This window comes from Podarcis vaucheri (assembly GCF_965113315.1).
Source record: "Podarcis vaucheri genome assembly, chromosome: 7".
Classification (NCBI taxonomy): Eukaryota; Metazoa; Chordata; class Lepidosauria; order Squamata; family Lacertidae; genus Podarcis; species Podarcis vaucheri.
The window spans coordinates 90,581,304-90,600,919 of NC_138765.1; the positions used below are offsets into that span (position 1 = coordinate 90,581,304).

Genomic DNA, 19,616 nt, shown 5'->3' on the forward strand with positions numbered 1-19,616 from the left:
AAAACACACCTACTCTCATCAAATGATAACAGCTAACTGGCGGGCGGCGCGGTCTCAGCTGCTGTACTCACACATGTATAGAAACATTTTAGTGATGTCACGACACGAATAATGTTTCTCAAAATTGAAATATTGTTGGTGTATCAATGTGCCCCTTGCATCAATGTGCCCTTCCTCACCCTATACACACACTTTGAAACAAAAAACACTCCTCCGTGGCCGGAGCAGCTGCCTGGCAAAGCAAGGAGGAGGGAAGCAGACCCTGACATGTCTGCTCCCTCCTATTCAAAAAGACGACCCCCCCCCCCCGCAGACAATAAAATATTTCCCTCCACATTTTCCACATTTTCCATAAGCCCTTCCATGGGTGGCAAAGTAAAGGGAAGGCTGGTGGGTGTGACACTTTCTAGCTCTCATGCTTTTTCAAATGCCCTTTCATGGGCAGCCAAAGCAGAGGTGGTGAACTGCACTTCCCATAACCCTAACAGCACCCCAAAAGTCCCTCTCTGTTTTAGTCCCACAGCATCTGCCAAGGCAAGGGCTTCCCTCCAGAAAGGAGTGGAGGAAGGAACAGCAGAGCCAGTTGTAGCTGGAAGTGGGTGCTCTGGGCTGCAGAACCAGAAGAACCATTAGACTCAGCCCTCGCTTTGCGTTGGGTTATCAGCCCTCAGCTTAGATGGTTGCCTGCACATTATTTGTCAAAATATTTTGTTTCTAGAAGCTCATCCTACAGGCCCAGGCTAGCATAGGTTCAGGTGCAATTACTCTAACTGCACCATTAGAAATTGGGCCCTGCTAGGATGTTGGGAGGGACGCGGGTGGTGCTGTGCGTTAAACCACAGAGCCTAGGACTTGCCAATCAAACGGTCAGTGGTTTGAATCCCCGTGACGAGGTGAGCTCCCGTTGCTCAGTCCCTGCTCCTGCCAACCTAGCACTTCAAAAGCACGTCAAAGTTCAAGTAGATAAATAGGTACCACTTCAGCGGGAAGACCATGCACTGCTGGCCACATGACCCAAAAGCTGTATGCCGGCTCCCACAGCCAATAAAGCGAGATGAGCGCTGCAATCCCAGAGTCGGTCACGACTGGACCTAATGGTCAGGGGTCCCTTTACCTTTAGGATGTTGGGGGCTCCTATTCCTTGGTGTCCAAAGAACTCACCAATCACAATTCTGACTTAGCTGAAACCTCTGACAGACAGGAGAGACCAGGCTGGCTCATTTAACAGAAAATGCACATTGTGCTTCATAACTTTCTTCCTAGGAGGGTTAGAGACTCACCTTTTAAAAGGCACCTCTCTCTGGGGCGGGGGGGGGGGCAGTTCAGAGACCTGGAGTGGCAGCAGTGACTGTCCAGAGGACTCCCAAGGAGAGGGGAGAAGAGGAGGCTGAGGAACCCTCCACAAGGGAGGGAGAGGGGCTACCGGCTCTGCAGGAAAGAGGTGACACAACTGGGCTCCTGAGCCCCACAGGAGTCTGCAGAAAGAATGTAGTTGGTCAAGGGAGCTGTGGACTCAAAAAGGCTGAAAACCTCTGCTCTAGCCAATTATCCCAAACTGTCTTTGACGCTGAAAAAAACACACACAACCACAGTATAGCTCAACTCTTGTTTCTTGGGTAGCTCATTGACAGTGCCAGAATGAGGCTGGTGTAGGCAGCTCCCCCACCCAGGTATTAATAATAAAACCTTTACTTCTACGGGTACCTACTCAAAGTTAAACCCTGGGTTATTGAGTCACCCCAACTATGACATAATGCACTTGAGAGCATGCGCTGAATGGAAGGTGGGAGGAGGAAGGGTGCCAAATGAATCTTTGGGGCGCCAAATTTTGTCCTCGCTCAGAGCGCCATATTCCTAAAGTCTGCCCCTGCCATTGAGTGAGATGCCTTTTTGTGCATCTCAGTGGAGCTGAAGTTCCTCCTCCAGATTTCACTGGAGTGCAACTCCCATCAGTTTCCCTGATTACAAAAGCAGATAAAGAAGCCGGTTTTGTTTCTGACACAGTTCATTAAAATGGCAATCAGCTTAATCTTATGGCTTAATTTAAAAACACAGCTAAATGAGCAAGCAAATGATCTCCAGATCTTGATAGATCCAGAATTGTTATAGTCATCTGCTGATTTTCCTTCTCTTTTGCCTCTTTCAGAAAGTCATCCTACCACTGATTGTTTTGCCCCATGGGTTTTGCTTCCTTGGCCCCTTCAAAGCAGAGATAAAAAATGGCAACATTGTCAAGCAGCCTATTAATATGAGCAAAGGATGATTTGATGCTTTGAACACACACACACACACACACACACACACACACACACAGAGAGAGAGAGAGAGAGAGAGAGATAAAGGACCCCTGTCCAGTCCAGCCAAAGGCGACTATCTCACTATATAAATGTGTTTTCCTACATTTTGTTATTTTCCAATTCAACAAAACTAGTGACTTCCCGCTCACCCAACATTGATGCTTATCACCCAGTTATCCAATTTCATCCTCTTTAGCATGTTTCTTAATATGTTCTGCTCTTTTCTTACACTTCAATCCCCACTATGGTCTTCTCGTATGGGAAATAACTTCTTAAATAGATTACAGTCTATTTAAGGCCATCTTTAGCATATGCGCCACTGGGGTGCAAATTTACTTTAGCTCCCAAATTAACTTTTATTATGCCTGTGTCACTATTAACATTTGTTAAATAGAGCTCACACCTGCGCAGCTCCAAAAGGAGGGCTTTTGTGTGTTTTTTGGTTAAAACCAGCTTTTCTAAAGAAGACAAAGAACACTTGTAAAGTGTAAAGACTCCAGGCATGCGCTTACAGTCGTAGGGAGGTGTCTGGAAGATGAGACAGGCGGGCATTGTGCGCATGCGTGGGAGAGCCGTCTCGGGCAGCCTTTCATTGTGGGAGCAATCTTCTTTCTAGAAGAGCTGGGAGGGCCCTCGTGAGCACACATATACGAGTTCTTCTTGGGAAGGTTCCGGAGCCTGCGCACACTCCCGTCGCTAGATAGGCGCGTTCTCTTTCTGTCTCTCCCTCTTTCCTGTCACTCCCCCTCCTCCCAGCTTTGGTGAGCGGCAGGCATGCGGCGCAAGATCAGTCGTGTCGAAGGTGCTGCTGACCCCGCTGCCGCAGTGCAGCTCAATACAATATGCTTAGGTGGCTTCATCGGTGGGCGCCTGGTGCCCCCCAGAATTCGGCGCCCGGTGCTCTGCACCCTTGCACCCCCGGGTAAAGACGGCCCTGGGTATGGCCATTCCCTTTAATGCAGGCATGGCCAAACTTGGCCCTCCAGATGTCTTGGGACTACAACGCCCACCATCCCTAGCTAACAGGACCAGTGGTCAGGGATGGTGGGAACTGTAGTCCCAAAACATCTGGAGGGCCAAGTGTGGCCATGCCTGCTTTAAGCAGTCCTCCTTAAAAGATTCTCAATTTGTGTCTAAAATGTGATAAAATGACCCCTCACAGTTCTTGCATTTGCAACATTTCTTTGATACATTCTTATACATTTGAGCTAGTTCTTTGTAGATAGAAACCATCTGCACATCTTAGTTGCTCACTAAGTTTCAAATTTTGTTGAACTTTTTAAGCTTACATGCATTTTCCTGAAAGCTGAATAGATCTCTGTATAGAACCCATTTAGGCTGCATGTTTATTCTTTTATGCACAGAGGCCTCTTTAACTGTGTGTGTGTGTGTCTGTGTGTGTGTGTGTGTGTGTGTGTGTGTGTGTGTGTGTGTGTTTGTGTGTGTAACTGGTCCTGAAAGCATCTGCCTCTCCCACTCTGGAGGGCACAGCTAAAGAATACCAGGCCATCTAGTCTCGGTTCTAAAACTTCCAAGGAAGGCCAGTCCCACCTTCCCAGGTAATCTGTTTCTGAAGAAATTTGTGTTTGTTCATGCTTCAGTCATAAGGCATCTTTAGCAACCTATGGCCAGGGGCTTCTAGCAAGAAAAGAAGATCTTGCCATGCTTCAGTCATAAGGCATCTTTAGCAACCTTGCAGTCGGGGGCTTTTTAGCAAGAAGGGAGAGGCCCAACGGCCACGCAGGGAGGAAAACATGGCTAACCAGGACCAGACTACGGCTGCGCTGAGGCAGAAATCACCACTTCCCTGCAGCCCCAGTTAAGTGAATTCCTCAGCAATATTTTGGGAGATGTATGTGGGTAGCACTGTGGTGTAAGCCAGTGAGCCTTGGGCTTGCTGATCGGAAGGTCAGTGGTTCGAATCCCCGCAACGCCGTGAACTCCTGTTGCTTGGTCCCAGCTCCTGCCCACCTAGCAGTTCGAAAGCACGTCAAGGTGCAAGTAGTCAAGGTGCAATAGGTATCATTCCAGCGGGAAGGTAAACTGCGTTTCCATGCGCTGCTCTGGTTTCGCCAGAAGTGGCTTAGTCATGCTGGCCACATGACCTGGAAAAACTGTTTGCGGACAAACGTCAGCTCCTTCGGCCAGCAAAGCCAGAGTCGTTCGCGACTGGACTTAACTGTCAGGGGTCCTTTACCTTTTTACAAGTAGTGTCAATTCCTCTCAGCGAGAGTAGTTTAACAATCAATCCCTCTTCCCAGGCAAGTTTATTAAAACTTCAGCTGTAGGGAGACCTTGGCTTAGGCATTGGGTGTTTATCCCTCCCAGTCCCCGGCCAGGGATCTGGGGAACATCAGGGTTATCCAGAATATGTGGGGATTGGGCTGGCTCTGGAGAACGTCTGTTCAAGCAGACAGCCCGCCCCCCCATTTCGCCACCGTCGCAGGAGGAGAGCAATGACAACCTAACAGCGTATGGCCAATGCCTCCCCCTCAAAACAACCCCTTTAATGGGGAACCCTGGGATCGGCGCCGTGGGGGAGGGGTCACCGCTCCCCCCCCCATTTAGAGAAGACAGACTAAAGGATTCCGCCCAAGGCCTGAAACCGCCAAAGTTGTGAGGTTTTGCTACGGGGAAGGCAAAATCTGCCAATGCAGGAAAATTCCTTTCCAGCCCTTCAACAGCGACCATAATGTAGCAGCGCCTGCGTACCTGTGGAGAAGAGGTTAACCTGCAAAAGAAGGCTTAACTGCGGGAGGGCAGGGTGGGAGAAGCTCTGGAGCCGACTGAGAACTCCCAGGCAAGTTCTGCCCACTGTTGTGTGGGCTGGTCAGTCCCTCCCCTTACCTGGCCAACTCTCTCCTGGTAACGCAGGAGATGTCCACAAGTTCTACTCTTATGAGAGATAAAAACTTTACTTTCTCCACTTTGCTCCACCCCCTTCTTCATTTTGCTGGCCTTTTTTGACAGTATCCTTCTTGAGGTGAGGCTGTAAAGACAAATATCTAGAGCCATATCTCTTGCAGAACTCAACACTGTTGTTGTTGTTGTTTAGTCGTTTAGTCGTGTCCGACTGTTCGTGACCCCCTGGACCAGAGCACACCAGGCACTCCTGTCTTCCACTGCCTCCCGCAGTTTGGTCAAACTCATGCTGGTAGCTTCGAGAACACTATCCAACCATCTCGTCCTCAGTTGTCCCCTTCTCCTTGTGCCCTCCATCTTTCCCAACATCAGGGTCTTTTCCAGGGAGTCTTCTCTTCTCATGAGGTGTCCAAAGTATTGGAGTCTCAGCTTCAGGATCTGTCCTTCCAGTGAGCACTCAGGGCTGATTTCCTTCAGAATGCAGAGGTTGGATCTTCTTGCAGTCCATGGGACTCTCAAGAGTCTCCTCCAGCACCATAATTCAAAAGCATCAATTCTTCGGTGATCAGCCTTCTTTATGGTCCAGCTTTCACTTCCATACATCACTACTGGGAAAACCATAGCTTTTTCTATATGGACCTTTGTGGGCAAGGTGATGTCTCTGCTTTTTAAGATGTTGTCTAGGTTTGCCATCGCCTTCCTCCCAAGAAGCAGGCGTCTTTTAATTTCGTGGCTGCTGCCACCATCTGCAGTGATCATGGAGCCCAAGAAAGTAAGATCTCTCACCGCCTCCATTTCTTCCCCTTCTATTTGCCAGGAGGTGATGGGCCCAGTGGCAATGATCTTCGTTTTTTTGATGTTGAGCTTCAGACCATATTTTGCGCTCTCCTCTTTCACCCTCATTAAAAGGTTCTTTAATTCCTCCTCACTTTCTGCCATCAAGGTTGTGCCATCTGCATATCTGAGGTTGTTGATATTTCTTCCGGCAATCTTAATTCCGGCTAGGGATTCATCCAGCCCAGCCTTTCCCATGATGAATTCTGCATATAAGTTAAATAAGCAGGGAGACAATATACAGCCTTGTCGTACTCCTTTCCCTATGTTGAACCAATCAGTTGTTCCATATCCAGTTCTAACTGTAGCTTCTTGTCCCACATAGAGATTTCTCAGGAGACAGATGAGGTGATCAGGCACTCCCATTTCTTTAAGAACTTGCCATAGTTTGCTGTGGTCAACACAGTCAAAGGCTTTTGCATAGTCAATGAAGCAGAAGTAGATGTCTTTCTGGAACTCTCTAGCTTTCTCCATAATCCAGCGCATATTTGCAATTTGGTCTCTGGTTCCTCTGCCCTTTCGAAATCCAGCTTGCACTTCTGGGAGTTCTCGGTCCACATACTGCTTGAGCCTGTCTTCTAGAATTTTAAGCATAACCTTGCTAGCGTGTGATATGAGTGCAATTGTGCGGTAGTTGGAGCATTCTTTGGCACTGCCCTTCTTTGGGATTGGGATGTAGACTGATCTTCTCCAATCCTCTGGCCACTGCTGAGTTTTCCAAATTTGCTGGCATATTGAGTGTAGCACCTTAACAGCATCATCTTTTAAAATTTTAAATAGTTCAGCTGGAATATCATCACTTCCACTGGCTTTGTTATTTGCAGTGCTTTCTATGGCCCATTTGACTTCACTCTCCAGGATGTCTGGCTCAAGGTCAGCAACCACACTACCTGGGGTGTACGAGCCATCCATATCTTTCTGGTAAAATTCCTCTGTGTATTCTTGCCGCCACTTCTTGATTCTGTTAGGTCCTTACCACTTCTGTCCTTTATTATGGTAATCTTTGTACGAAAAGTTCCTTTCATATCTCCAATTTTCTTGAACAGATCTCTGGTTCTTCCCATTCTGTTGTTTTCCTCTATTTCTTTGCATTGCTCGTTTAAGAAGGCCTTCTTGTCTCTCCTTGCTGTTTTTTGGAAATCTGCATTCAATTTCCTGTATCTTTCACTATCTCCCTCACATTTTGCTTGCCTTCTCTCCCCCGCTATTTGTAAGGCCTCGTTGAACAGCCACTTTGCTTTCTTGCATTTCTTTTACATTGGGATGGTTTTTGTTGCTGCCTCCTGTATAATGTTGTGAGCCTCCATCCATAGTTCTTCAGGCACTCTGTCCAGCAAATCTAAATCCTTAAACCTGTTCCTCACTTCCACTGTGTATTCATAAGGGATTTGGTTTAGATTGTATCTTACCGGCCCAGTGGTTTTTCCTACTTTCTTCAGTTTGAGCTTGAATTTTGCTATAAGAAGCTGATGATCTGAGCCACAGTCAGCTCCAGGTCTTGTTTTTGCTGACTGTATAGAGCTTCTTCATCTTTGGCTGCAGAGAATATAATCAATCTGGAATGCTGGTGATGTCCATGTGTAGAGTCGTCTCCTGTGTTACTGGAAGAGTGTTTGTGATGACCAGCTTGTTCTCTTGACAGAACTCTATTAGCTTTTACCCTGCTTCGTTTTGATCTCCAAGGCCAAACTTGCCAGTTGTTCCTTTTATCTCTTGATTCCCTACTTTAGCATTCCAGTCCCCTATAATGAGAAGAACATCCTTCTTTGGTGTCACTTCTATAAGGTCTTTCTTGTAAGTCTTCATAAAATTGGTCAATTTCAGTTTCTTCAGCACCAGTAGTTGGTGCATAAACTTGGATTACTGTGATGTTAAAAGGTCTGCCTTGGATTAGTATCAAGATCATTCTATCATTTTTGAGATTGCATCCCAGTACAGCTTTCGCCAATCTTTTGTTGACTATGAGGGCCACTCCATTTCTTTTACGGGTTTCTAGCCCACAGTAGTAGATATGATAGTCATCCGAACTGAATTTGCCCATTCCCATCCATTTTAGTTCACTGATGCCCAGGATGTCAGTATTTATTCTTGCCATCTCATTTTTTACCAGATCCAACTTACCCAGGTTCATGGTTCGTACATTCCAGGTTCCTGTGCAATATTTTTCTTTACAGCATTGGACTTTCCTTTCGCTTCCAGGCATATCCACAACTGAGCGTCCTTTCGGCATTGGCCCAGCCGCTTCATCAGCTCTGGATCTACTTGTCCTCCGCTCTTCCCCAGTAGCATGTTGGACGGCTTCCGACCTGAGGGGCTCATCTTCCAGTGTCATAACTTTTATACGCCTGTTGTCATTGTCCATGGAGTTTTCTTGGCAGGGATACTGGAGTGGCTTGCCAGTTCCTCCTCCAGGTGGATCACGTTTGGTCAAAACTCTCCACTATGACCTATTCATCTTAAGTGCCCTGCCTGGCATAGTTCATAGCTTCTCTGAGTTATTCAAGCCCCTTCGCCACGGCAAGGCAGTGATCCATGAAGGAAGGAACTCAACACTATCCTGGTCTAATAACATTTAACATGATTTTCCTGTTCCCAGTTCTGGTTCTGATCTGCACTTATCAGTGAATATCTCTGGAAGACGTAGAACTCTCTCAGCTGTTCTTTTAAACATTTATGTCATCAGAAGCAAATGTTTCCTTCCTGGCAAGCATTTCCTTCCCCCGTTAGGACCTCCATCCCTCTCATTTTGCCCCTCCTCCTTCCCATTTGTATAAAAGGGGGCATGGGATTCTCCACAGACTTACAGGAGGGACACCAGAGCTCTTTCCTCCACGCCCCAATAAGAGTTTGCCAGCAACTCATTGAAAAACCAAGATGGTAAGTGGAATGCTTTGGGGACAGTTGGTACAAAATTTTTTCTTTAATCTAGATTAGGTTTAAATGGTGGAAAGGGGGATTTGAGGTGGGGAGAGGGGGTGTGCAAAGGCATTCAGAATTATGAGGATTAAGTACCTCACTTGCTGAGGCTTTCTCAGACTCCAGGCTTATCTGAAGGCTTATCCACCCTTACTTTTCCTCTGCTTTTTCCAGGCACAGTCTGTGCTTTATAGCAGGGGTAGGCAACCTAAGACTGGATGCGGCCCAATTGCCTTCTCAATCTGACCCGCGGATGGTCTGGGAATCAGTGTGTATTTGCATGAGTAGAATGTTTCCTTTTATTTAAAATGCAACTCTGGGTTATTTGAGGGGCATAGGAATTTGTTCATATTTTCTTCCAAAATATAGTCCAGCCCACCACAAGGTCTGAGGGACGGTGGGCTGACCCACGGCTGAAAAAGGTTGCTGACCCCTGCTTTATAGCTTTAGAGCTCACATTTGGGGATCAAATCCAAAGCCTTTTGTAATTCTGGAACTGTCCCTGGAAAATCAGAGCATTTGGAGGTTATGCCTTCTCTCTATCCAGACCCCCATTCAGACCAGTGCTCACAACATTATTTAGCTATCTTTAGCTGGGGTAGTGAAACTTTTTTTATATCAATTCCAGTGCAACCCCGCTGCTCAGGTTAATTACTTAGGACTCATTACAATGACCTACAGTTGGAACTCTCACAGCAACAACTCCAGGGTACAAACCACATAGCCTGAGCTTCCCTCTGACTGTTTTCTTTCCTGCGTTTGTCAGGAAATTGGCCGGGGGAATTGGCCAAAGGCATTTTCTTGGCCAACCTGAGCATCACCCTGTGCTTTAATGTAAATAATCATTTATCTCTGAACGCTCCTCTCTTTGCTGTGGCTCAGAATCCAAAACTGATAGACTTTGAGAACAGATATATACGTAAACAAAATCGATGTTTCTGAGGTATTGAATGCTATGGGATATGTGGGGGAGGGCAGTTTACTTTATAAAAAATCCCACTAAGTATAAAATGACCCAACTCAGCTACTGAAGTGTATAAGCTTAATGTAGAGGGAATTTTTCAAAGGCCTTGGGTTGAATCCAGTGTGAATCATACCCAGAGTAGATCCATTGAAATTGATGGACAAGACTAACTAAAAGGGTAAAGGGGCCCCTGACCATTAGGTCCAGTCGTGACCGACTCTGGGGTTGTGGTGCTCATCTCGCTTTGTTGGCCGAGGGAGCCGGCGTACAGCTTCCGGGCCAGCATGACTAAGCCGCTTCAGGCGAACCAGAGCAGCGCACGGAAACGCCGTTTACCTTCCCGCCGGAGCGGTACCTATTTATCTACTTGCACTTTGACGTGCTTTCGAACTGCTAGGTGGGCAGGAGCAGGGACTGAGCAACGGGCGCTCACCCCGTCACATACAATGCATTTAGTCACATACAATGCATTTTCCAACAGCAAGAGAGGCTATAAATATGATAACACCATCTTGAATGATTTGTGCATGTGTGTGTCTCTTTTGCAGAAAATCCTCTTGAGTCTGACTGCCTTGTCTTTGACACTTGCCTTGTGTCAGGGATCCTGCATATTTAGGGAGCCCAAAGAAGAGATTAAAGATGGTAAGTTAACAACAGCAGCAGCAACAACAAATGATGTTGCCAAGTAGCCTATTCATTTAGCCAAATCAGTATTTAATGTTTGGGAAATGTGTTTTTTAGCATAAACCTATCTCCGGATGTTGTGATGCTGCTCAGAGTCTAAAATGACCTGACGCTGCTCCCGTCTCATCTTCTCATTGATGAGTCCCTGCTTAAGCTCTTACTTTTATTACGTATTTTGTGTTTCTTATATTGTATTTTTAGGTTGTGAACTGCCCTGTGGATGGTATATAAATAGTAATAATAATAACTGGTAGAAATTGAAACGGCCAGATTCCCCATCCACAGGGCACCCCATTCACTCCCACCCTGTTTTAAGCTTGGAACCACCGTCTGCAGACGCAAGCAGGAGACTGCATGGCCGCAGTATAAGCAAGACAGATGCCCAGGAGTTGGACAAGTGGAAAATTTGCAGTCACTGTGCTTCTCTTGCGCAGTCTCTGCATTGTGCTGAGCAGCAGCTTCTGATTTCACGAGCTGTTTGGGGGCTGATGTTAAATGTATAGGATTTCTCTCCCTAGGTCAGTCGGTGCTGCCCACTGAGTGTACTGATCCCATGGATGGGAGCAAGCATCCATTAGGCTCCAAGTGGAATACAATGAATTGCATGGGATGTGTATGTAATGAAAGGGGAATGCTGTGCTGTTCCAGGTAGGCCAAATACCCAGAATGGCACTGGGTCTATTAATCTCTTTCAAATTATTTTGCTCCGTTCTCTCTGGAAGACCTTCTGCTCAATAAACATTCAGGGACGGAATTAGCTGAAGACGGGTGTCCCAATTAATCCTTACATCTGATAAGTTGCATGTCCAGAGTGCCTTTCCAATCATCCGATGACCAGGCATTCGCTGCGTGGAAGCTTGGACTTTGGGATCTCCCTGAGTCCCAGATCCTCTCATCCGGAGACCATCCAGGAGTTGGTCCTGGGGAGAGGGACCCCGATGCACCCAATGGAAGAGGACCCCTCCTCTTTCCTGCACCTTCCTGTCTCCTTCTGTCTCCCTCCTTGCTGGCCTCTTGGTTTCGCACCAACATTTTGCTACACCCTTTTTTTGTGCATGGGTGGTGCCCTCAACCACTGCAAACATATGGGGGGGGGGAGAGAATCATCGTAGAGCAACATGCAATGGCATATTGTGCAAGACATGTCCTTTGTGCATTCAGCTTGGGTTCCCCAGGTAAATTTGGCCTCAGGCCAAATGTTTTCCAAGGGCTTGGTTTTCCCTGGATGGAGCAAACATCTTGCAAAACTGCTTTTCTGCCAGGCAGTTTCAATCATTCTTGGCATGTCCTAAGCGAGCAGGAGAAAGGAGCGCTCCTCTACAAGATCTCCATAATCTGAGGGAAGCCTTAATTTACACATTCTTCTTCTTCTTTTTAGGCACTTTGATCTTGACGAACGTCAGGGATGTAAAGCAATGTTCAATCCACTTAAATGTGAATATCAGTACCATAAACTGGATGATCCTACCAAACTCTGCCCCTGAGCTTTACAAAGCCCACCCAAGGAGCAACACAAGCAACAGGCAATTCCTGCACTGCTCCGCATCCCAACACACACTTTTTAAATAAAAAAAGGAGCTGCCTGCCTGCAGCTCCATGTGGCTGGCAGGCAGCAAAGCAAAACTGGCTAGTGGGTGGATTCTGCCCTTCTTCCTCCAGCACTACATATACACACACTTTCAAGCAAAAACAAAACCCACTCCTCCATGGCCAGAGCAGCTGCCTGGCAAAGCAAGGAGGAGGGAATCAAACCCTGACATGTCTGCTCCCTCCTTTTCAAAAAGACTCCCCCCCCCCGACAAGAAAATGTCTCCCTCCACATTTTCCATAAGCCCTTCCATGCTTCTTCAAAGGCCCTTTCATGGGCAGCCAAAGCAGAGGTGGTAAACAGCACTTCCGGTACCCCTAACAGCACCCCCAAAGTCCCTCTCTGTTTTAGTCCCACAGCATCTGCCAAGGCAAGTGTGAAGGGTTTCAGAACTTACAGGGTTAAGAGTTCTGAGTGACGTCTCACATCATGAGGCGTGGCTACGTTACACATACGGGAGTGGTTTTCTCTGTGTGTGTTTTTCTCTTCCGCATTGTGCGAGAGGCGAGATGTGTGCTTTGTCACCGGGTGTTTGAAGCTGAATTTACGATGTTATGCTACACGATTAAAGACTGTTGGAGATAAGAGAACGGCTTGCCTGCGTTCTGTTTTATTACCCCCACAGAGTAGCGGCTTCTATCGCTGTGTTTTACTCTGCTAAAACGGCCAGAGAGGCTGGAGGATTTTCCGACTGGCACAGACAGCTCAGTGGCGCAGTGGAAGAGTGCCGGACCCCATTTTGGCCGCATAAGGACTTCCCTCCAGAAAGGAGTGGAGGAAGGAACAGCAGAGCCAGTTGTAGCTGGAAATGGGTGCTCTGGGCTGCAGAACCAGAAGAAGCATTAGACTCCCTCCTCGCTTTGCGTTGGGTTATCAGCCCTCAGCTTAGATGGTTGCCTGCACATTATTTGTCAAAATAATTTGTTTCTAGAAGGGCTAGAGACTTCCTTTTGTTAAAAAGAAAGCTCATCCTACAGGCCCAGGCTAGCATAGGTTCAGGTACAATTACTCTAACTGCACCATTAGAAATTGGGCCCTACTAGGATGTTGGGAGGGACGCAGGTGGCACTGTGCGTTAAACCACAGAGCCTAGGACTTGCCAATCAGACGGTCAGTGGTTCGAATCCCCACGACGGGGTGAGCTCCCGTTGCTCAGTCCCTGCTCCTGCCAACCTAGCAGTTCGAAAGCACGTCAAAGTGCGGGAAGACCATGCACATGAAGGAGGCACATGAAGAAGGGCCTCAGAAGGTGATTGTAGGGTCCGGGTAGTGTCAGGCTTTGGAGGATCAGATCCCTCTCACAGTGGCAGCCAAGAGGCAGAGAAAGGATGAAAGTTCTTACCAAGCCATTTATTCAATGATTCACAAAGCGTGACAAAGGAATGCAGTCTTCCCTAAATAATGGCATTGCTCCAAGTAAAGTCTCCTCCCCTCCAGGTCTCCCCTATTCTACGTCACTCCTGCATCGGCTGATTTGAGCTGTCTGCCTCTGCGATCTCTGTTCTGCTACCCTGGATTCCCACCTGGCCGCGGAAGGGGGGCTGGCCAGGAATCCTTTCCAAGGACACAGAGTCTGTCAGCTGTCTCTCCCCTGGTGCTGCTGCTTCTTCGGCTCTTCCTCTCCCAATATTTCCCAGCTTCTCCCCTCTGCAGCCTCTCAGCTATGCCCTTCTGCAAACCACTGTTCTTCATTGGCTTCCCGACAGATATGCTATTTCCACTAATATACAGTGGTGCCTCGCAAGACGAAAAGAATCCGTTCTGTGATTCTCTTCGTCTAACGGTTTTTTCGTCTTGCGAAGCAAGCCCATTGACGGATTAGCGGATTAGCACTATTAGCGGCTTTTAGCGGCTTATCCGATCAGCTGATAAGCGGCTTAGCGGCTTAGAAAAAGGTGCAGTGCAGTGTGTGTGTTTGAAATGTTGTGTAGAATGTTGTGTAGAATGAAACACATTTTTGCACAGCTGGGCCTGGTGCACGTCCAGCCCGAGATTCCCCAAGCAAATTTGCTTCAGGACAAGCCCAGGTATGATTTCCCAAACCTTCGTTTCCCCGGGATCCAGCAAAGCATTTCCAAGATAGATGAAGGCTGTGGAAGAAAAACACCTTGGCGACTTTAGATCAAGCTTGGCCTGCATGTTCAGCTCCTTCTTAGATACGGTGATTCTGCAGGTGCTGATGGATGCAAAGGGAGGATAGATTAAAAAACATGGGAATATAAGTATATTAAAATCCAAGGCCCCTCCAAGGCAAGTTTCTAAGCTTTCAACACACATCCCTGTCCTTTCACATATGGGAATCTAAATAAATCAGTTATGTGTGTGTGTCTCTTATCTTTTACTGAATATTTATTATCATGGATAAAAATAAGTACCGTATCTTTTGCTCTATAAGACTCACTTTTTCCCTCCTAAAAAGTAAGAGGAAATGTGTGTGCATTTTATGGAGCGAATGCAGGCTGCACAGCTATCCCAGAAGCCACAACAGCAAGAGAGATCGCTGCTTTTGCTGCGCAGTGATCCCTATTGCTGTTCTGGCTTCTGAGATTCAGAATATTTTTTTCTTGTTTTCCTCCTACAAAAACTAGGTCCGTCTTATGGTCTGGTGCGTCGTATAGAGCGAAAAATACGGAATATTCCACTGTGACCAAAAAACAACCCCCATTCTCCCAAGAAAACTCAGGCAAAGCACCTGAGGCCCACAAGTCACTTGGGTCAGCTGAGATTAAGGCCACATGAGCAGCATCCATTGAAAGCACTCGGGGGTCACTTTCACAGTCATGGTGTCCCCCAAATCATCTTGGGAAGGATGTGAAGGGTGCTGAGGGGTGCCCTAGTCCCTTCTCCAGACTTGCCTGGGAAGGGAGATTGATGGTTAAACTACTCTGGAAGTGTAGCTCGCTGAGAGGAATTGATACTACTTGTAAAAAGGTAAAGGTGGACCCCTGACAGTTAAGTCCAGTGGCGAACGACTCTGGCTTTACTGGCCGAGGGAGCTGACGTTTGTCCACGAACAGTTTTTTCGGGTCATGTGGCCAGCATGACTAAGCCACTTCTGGTGAATCAAGAGCAGCGCAGGGAAAGGCCGTTTACCTTCCCGCTGGAGCGATACCTATTTATCTACTTGCACATTGACGTCCTTTCATGCAAAAGAATCTGAATAAATCAGTCATATATGCATTTCAGTGTGTATCTGTTGTCTTTGCTTGATATCACTACTTGCAGAATTTGGTACATATCATAATGAAAGTGATGGACATGTCTATCTCAGCTATCAGCAGCTTTTTAGATTCTAATGTATTATTAAATATTGCTCAATTTGATATACACTGTTTATTTTAAAATTATTGTGACCTTTTTTTGTATTGGATCTGATACAAGTCACTTACCAATCACAATTCTGACTTGGCTGAACCCCCTGACAGACAGGAGTGGCCAGGCTGGCTCATTTAACAGAAGTTGCATAGAACATGCACATTGTGCTTCATAACCTTCTCCCTAGAAGGGTTAGAGACTCACCTTTTAACATTTATTTTTATTATATTTTATACTGCCCTCCACCCAAATATCTCAGGGTGGCTGGCAGCATAAAAATACGAAATAAAAACACAAAATACGTACTAAAAACAGGGAGAGAAAAAGAAAAGAAAAAAGAAAACTACCTCTCAAGAAAGGAGGAGGAGTGGTGTTATATGTCAGGGATGTGTATACCTGTGAAGAGATCCAAGATTTAGAACCTCAAAGCCAAAGTGAGAGCATTTGGGTCAAAATTAAGGGAGAGAAGAATAACAGAGACCTCATTGTGGGAGTTTACTATAGACCCCCAAGCCAAACGGAGGACATAGATGATGCCTTCCTGGAACAGATGGCCAAGCATGCAAAAGGAAGGGAGATAGTAGTAATGGGGGACTTCAATTACCCGGATATTTGTTGGATGTCAAACTCAGCCAAGAGCATAAGGTCAAACAGATTCCTCACTGGCCTTGCAGACAACTTCATTGCCCAGAAAGTGGGAGAAGCAACAAGAGGAGCAGGCATTTTAGATCTGGTCCTAACCAATGTTGATGACCTGGTTTGTGGGGTAGAAGTGGAAGGATCATTAGGTGCGAGTGATCATGCTCTTCTGAAGTTTACTATACAGCGGAAAGGGGCAGCCAAGCATACTAGGACTCAATTTCTTGACTTTAAGAAAGCCGACTTCATAAAACTTAGGGAAGTGCTGGGTGAGATCCCATGGACAGTAATACTAAAAGGAAAGGGAATTCATGATGGCTGGGAGTTTGTTAAGAGGGAGATAGTAAAAGCACAACTTCAGGCAATACCAAAGAGACGGAAACATGGAAGGTGCTTAAAGAAGCCAGGGTGGCTATCTAAAGAACTTTTAACTGAGTAAGGTTAAAAAAGGATGTGTACAAAAAATGGAAAAGGGGGGAAACCACCAAAGAGGAATTCAAACAAATAGCCAGCACATGTAGACACAAAGTCAGAAAAGCTAAAGCACAGAATGTGTTAGAACCCAATGTTAAGAATCTGTCAAGAATGTATAACTTGTTGCTTAAGTGGAATACACAAGACGAAACAGTTAAATCGGCCATGATTAAGTGGGCACAGGATATTGGTCATAACATTATGTTTGCTGACTGGGAATGGTTGTGGAACACCGGTATAAAATTTACGGCATGTAATGCTTTAAAGGAAAATATTATGAAAATGATCTATAGGTGGTACATGACCCCAGTCAAGCTAGCAAAAATCTATCATGTGCCTGATAATAAGTGTTGGAAGTGTAAGGAATCTGAAGGTACTTTCTACCACCTTTGGTGGACGTGCCCGAAGATTAAGGCTTTCTGGGAAATGATATATAATGAAATGAAAAAGGTGCTAAAATGTACCTTCCCTAAGAAACCAGAGGCCTTTCTCTTGGGCATTAGTAACCAATTGGTGTTGAAGAAAGATAGAACTTTTTTTATGTACGCTACTACAGCAGCAAGAATACTCGTCGCAAAGCATTGGAAGACCCAAGATCTACCCACCCTGGAAGAATGGCAGATGAAGGTGATAGACTATATGACATTGGCTGAAATGACCGACAGAATCCGTGAACAGGGGAAAGAGACGGCGGATAAAGACTGGAAGAAATTTAAAATTTATCTTAAGAAATATTATAAAATTAATGAATGCTAAAATGTTGAGGTTCTTAGTAAGAAAAGGAGATTACAGTGACAAAAGATTAAGTAAAAGAAAAGAACAAATAAGGAACAAAATTTGATAAAATTCAGTTTAGGACTTGCTGAAACAATTTTGGAAATTGGGATGTAGAAAGGGGAGGTTTGGGGGAGTCAGAGAAATGAGGCTTATGAAAAAAGGAGATGAAATTATACATGTTTGTTTTGTCTTTTTATTTGTTTGTATTGTTTATAAAAAATTTGTAAAATCAATTAAAAAAATTATAAAAAAAGAGAAAAGCTAAAGCACAGAATGAACTCAGGCTTGCTAGAGAGGTTAAAAGCAACAAAAAAGGCTTTTATGGGTATGTCCATAGCAAAAGGAAGAACAAAGAAACAGTGGGGTCACTCACAGGAGAAGGTGGTGAAATGCAGACAGCGGACAAAGAAAGAGCTAAACTCCTCAATGCCTTCTTTGCCTCAGTCTTTTCCGATAAAGAAAACAATGCCCGACCTGAAGAATTTGGAGCAAATGATTCAGCAAAGGAAACACAACCCAGAATAACTAAGGAGATAGTTCAAGAATACTTGGCTAGTTTAGATGTATTCAAGTCTCCAGGGCCAGATGAACTGCATCCAAGAGTATTAAAAGAACTGGCAGATGTGATCTCAGAACCACTGGCAGTCATCTTTGAGAATTCCTGGAGAACAGGCGAAGTCCCGGCAGACTGGAGGAGGGCAAATGTTGTCCCTATTTTCAAAAAGGGGGAAAGAGAGGACCCAAATAATTACCGCCCAGTCAGTCTGACATCAATACCAGGGAAGATTCTGGAGCAGATCATTAAGCAAACTGTCTGTGAGCACCTAGAAAGGAATGCTGTGATCACCAATAGTCAGCATGGATTTCTGAAAAATAAGTCATGTCAGACTAACCTGATCTCGTTTTTTGACAGAATCACAAGCCTGGTAGATGAAGGGAACACAGTGGATGTAGCCTACCTTGATTTCAGCAAGGCATTTGACAAGGTGCCCCATGATATTCTTGTAAAGAAGCTGGTAAAATGTGGTCTTGACTATGCTACCACTCAGTGGATTTGTAACTGGCTGACTGACCGAACCCAAAGGGTGCTCATCAATGGTTCCTCTTCATCATGGAGAAGAGTGACTAGTGGGGTGCCACAGGGTTCTGTCTTGGGCCCGGTCTTATTCAACATCTTTATCAACGACTTGGATGATGGGCTCAAGGGCATCCTGATCAAATTTGCAGATGACACCAAACTGGGAGGGGTGGCTAACACCCCAGAGGACAGGATCACACTTCAAAACGACCTTGACAGATTAGAGAACTGGGCAAAAACAAACAAGATGAATTTTAACAGGGAGAAATGTAAAGTATTGCACTTGGGCAAAAAAAAATGAGAGGCACAAATACAAGATGGGTGACACCTGGCTTGAGAGCAGTACATGCGAAAAGGATCTAGGAGTCTTGGTTGACCACAAACTTGACATGAGCCAACAGTGTGATGCGGCAGCTAAAAAAGCCAATGCAATTCTGGGCTGCATCAACAGGAGTATAGCATCTAGATCAAGGGAAGTAATAGTGTCACTGTATTCTGCTCTGGTCAGACCTCACCTGGAGCACTGTGTCCAGTTCTGGGCACCACAGTTCAAGAAGGACACTGACAAACTGGAACGTGTCCAGAGGAGGGCAACCAAAATGGTCAAAGGCCTGGAAACGATGCATTATGAGGAACGGCTAAGGGAGCTGGGCATGTTTAGCCTGGAGAAGAGGAGGTTAAGGGGTGATATGATAGCCATGTTCAAATATATAAAAGGATGTGACAATGTGACATAGAGGAGGGAGAAAGGTTGTTTTCTGCTGCTCCAGAGAAGCGGACACGGAGCAATGGATCCAAACTACAAGAAAGAAGATTCCACCTAAACATTAGGAAGAACTTCCTGACAGTAAGAGCTGTTCGACAGTGGAATTTGCTGCCAAGGAGTGTGGTGGAGTCTCCTACTTTGGAGGTCTTTAAGCAGAGGCTTGACAACCATATGTCAGGAGTGCTCTGATGGAGTTTCCTGCTTGGCAGGGGGTTGGACTCGATGGCCCTTGTGGTCTCTTCCAACTCTATGATTCTATGATTCTATGACTCTCCCACGCACTGGACCTCTTGGGAAGGAGGCACATGAAGAAGGGCCTCAGAAGGTGATTGTAGGGTCCGGGGAGTGTCTTGCTTTGGGGGGTCAGATCCCTCCCACGGTGGCAGCCAAGAGGCAGAGAAAGGATAAAAGTTCTTACCAAG

General features: G+C 46.0%; 2 long non-coding RNA genes across 3 annotated transcripts in view; both read left to right on the top strand.

Annotated features, from left to right (window-relative positions):
- Window positions 1–19,616, top strand: part of LOC309536499 — a 70,176-nt gene that overhangs the window by 8,167 nt on the left and 42,393 nt on the right. The window lies entirely within an intron of this gene.
- On the top strand, window positions 3,785–11,984 carry LOC309536504. 2 transcript variants are annotated; one of them, XR_014221535.1, is made up of 4 exons: window positions 3,785–3,856; window positions 10,422–10,515; window positions 11,076–11,205; window positions 11,936–11,984. It is a non-coding gene; the product is annotated as an uncharacterized lncRNA (long non-coding RNA). The 2 variants fall into 2 exon arrangements; XR_014221536.1 differs by lacking the exon at window positions 3,785–3,856 and adding an exon at window positions 8,546–8,870.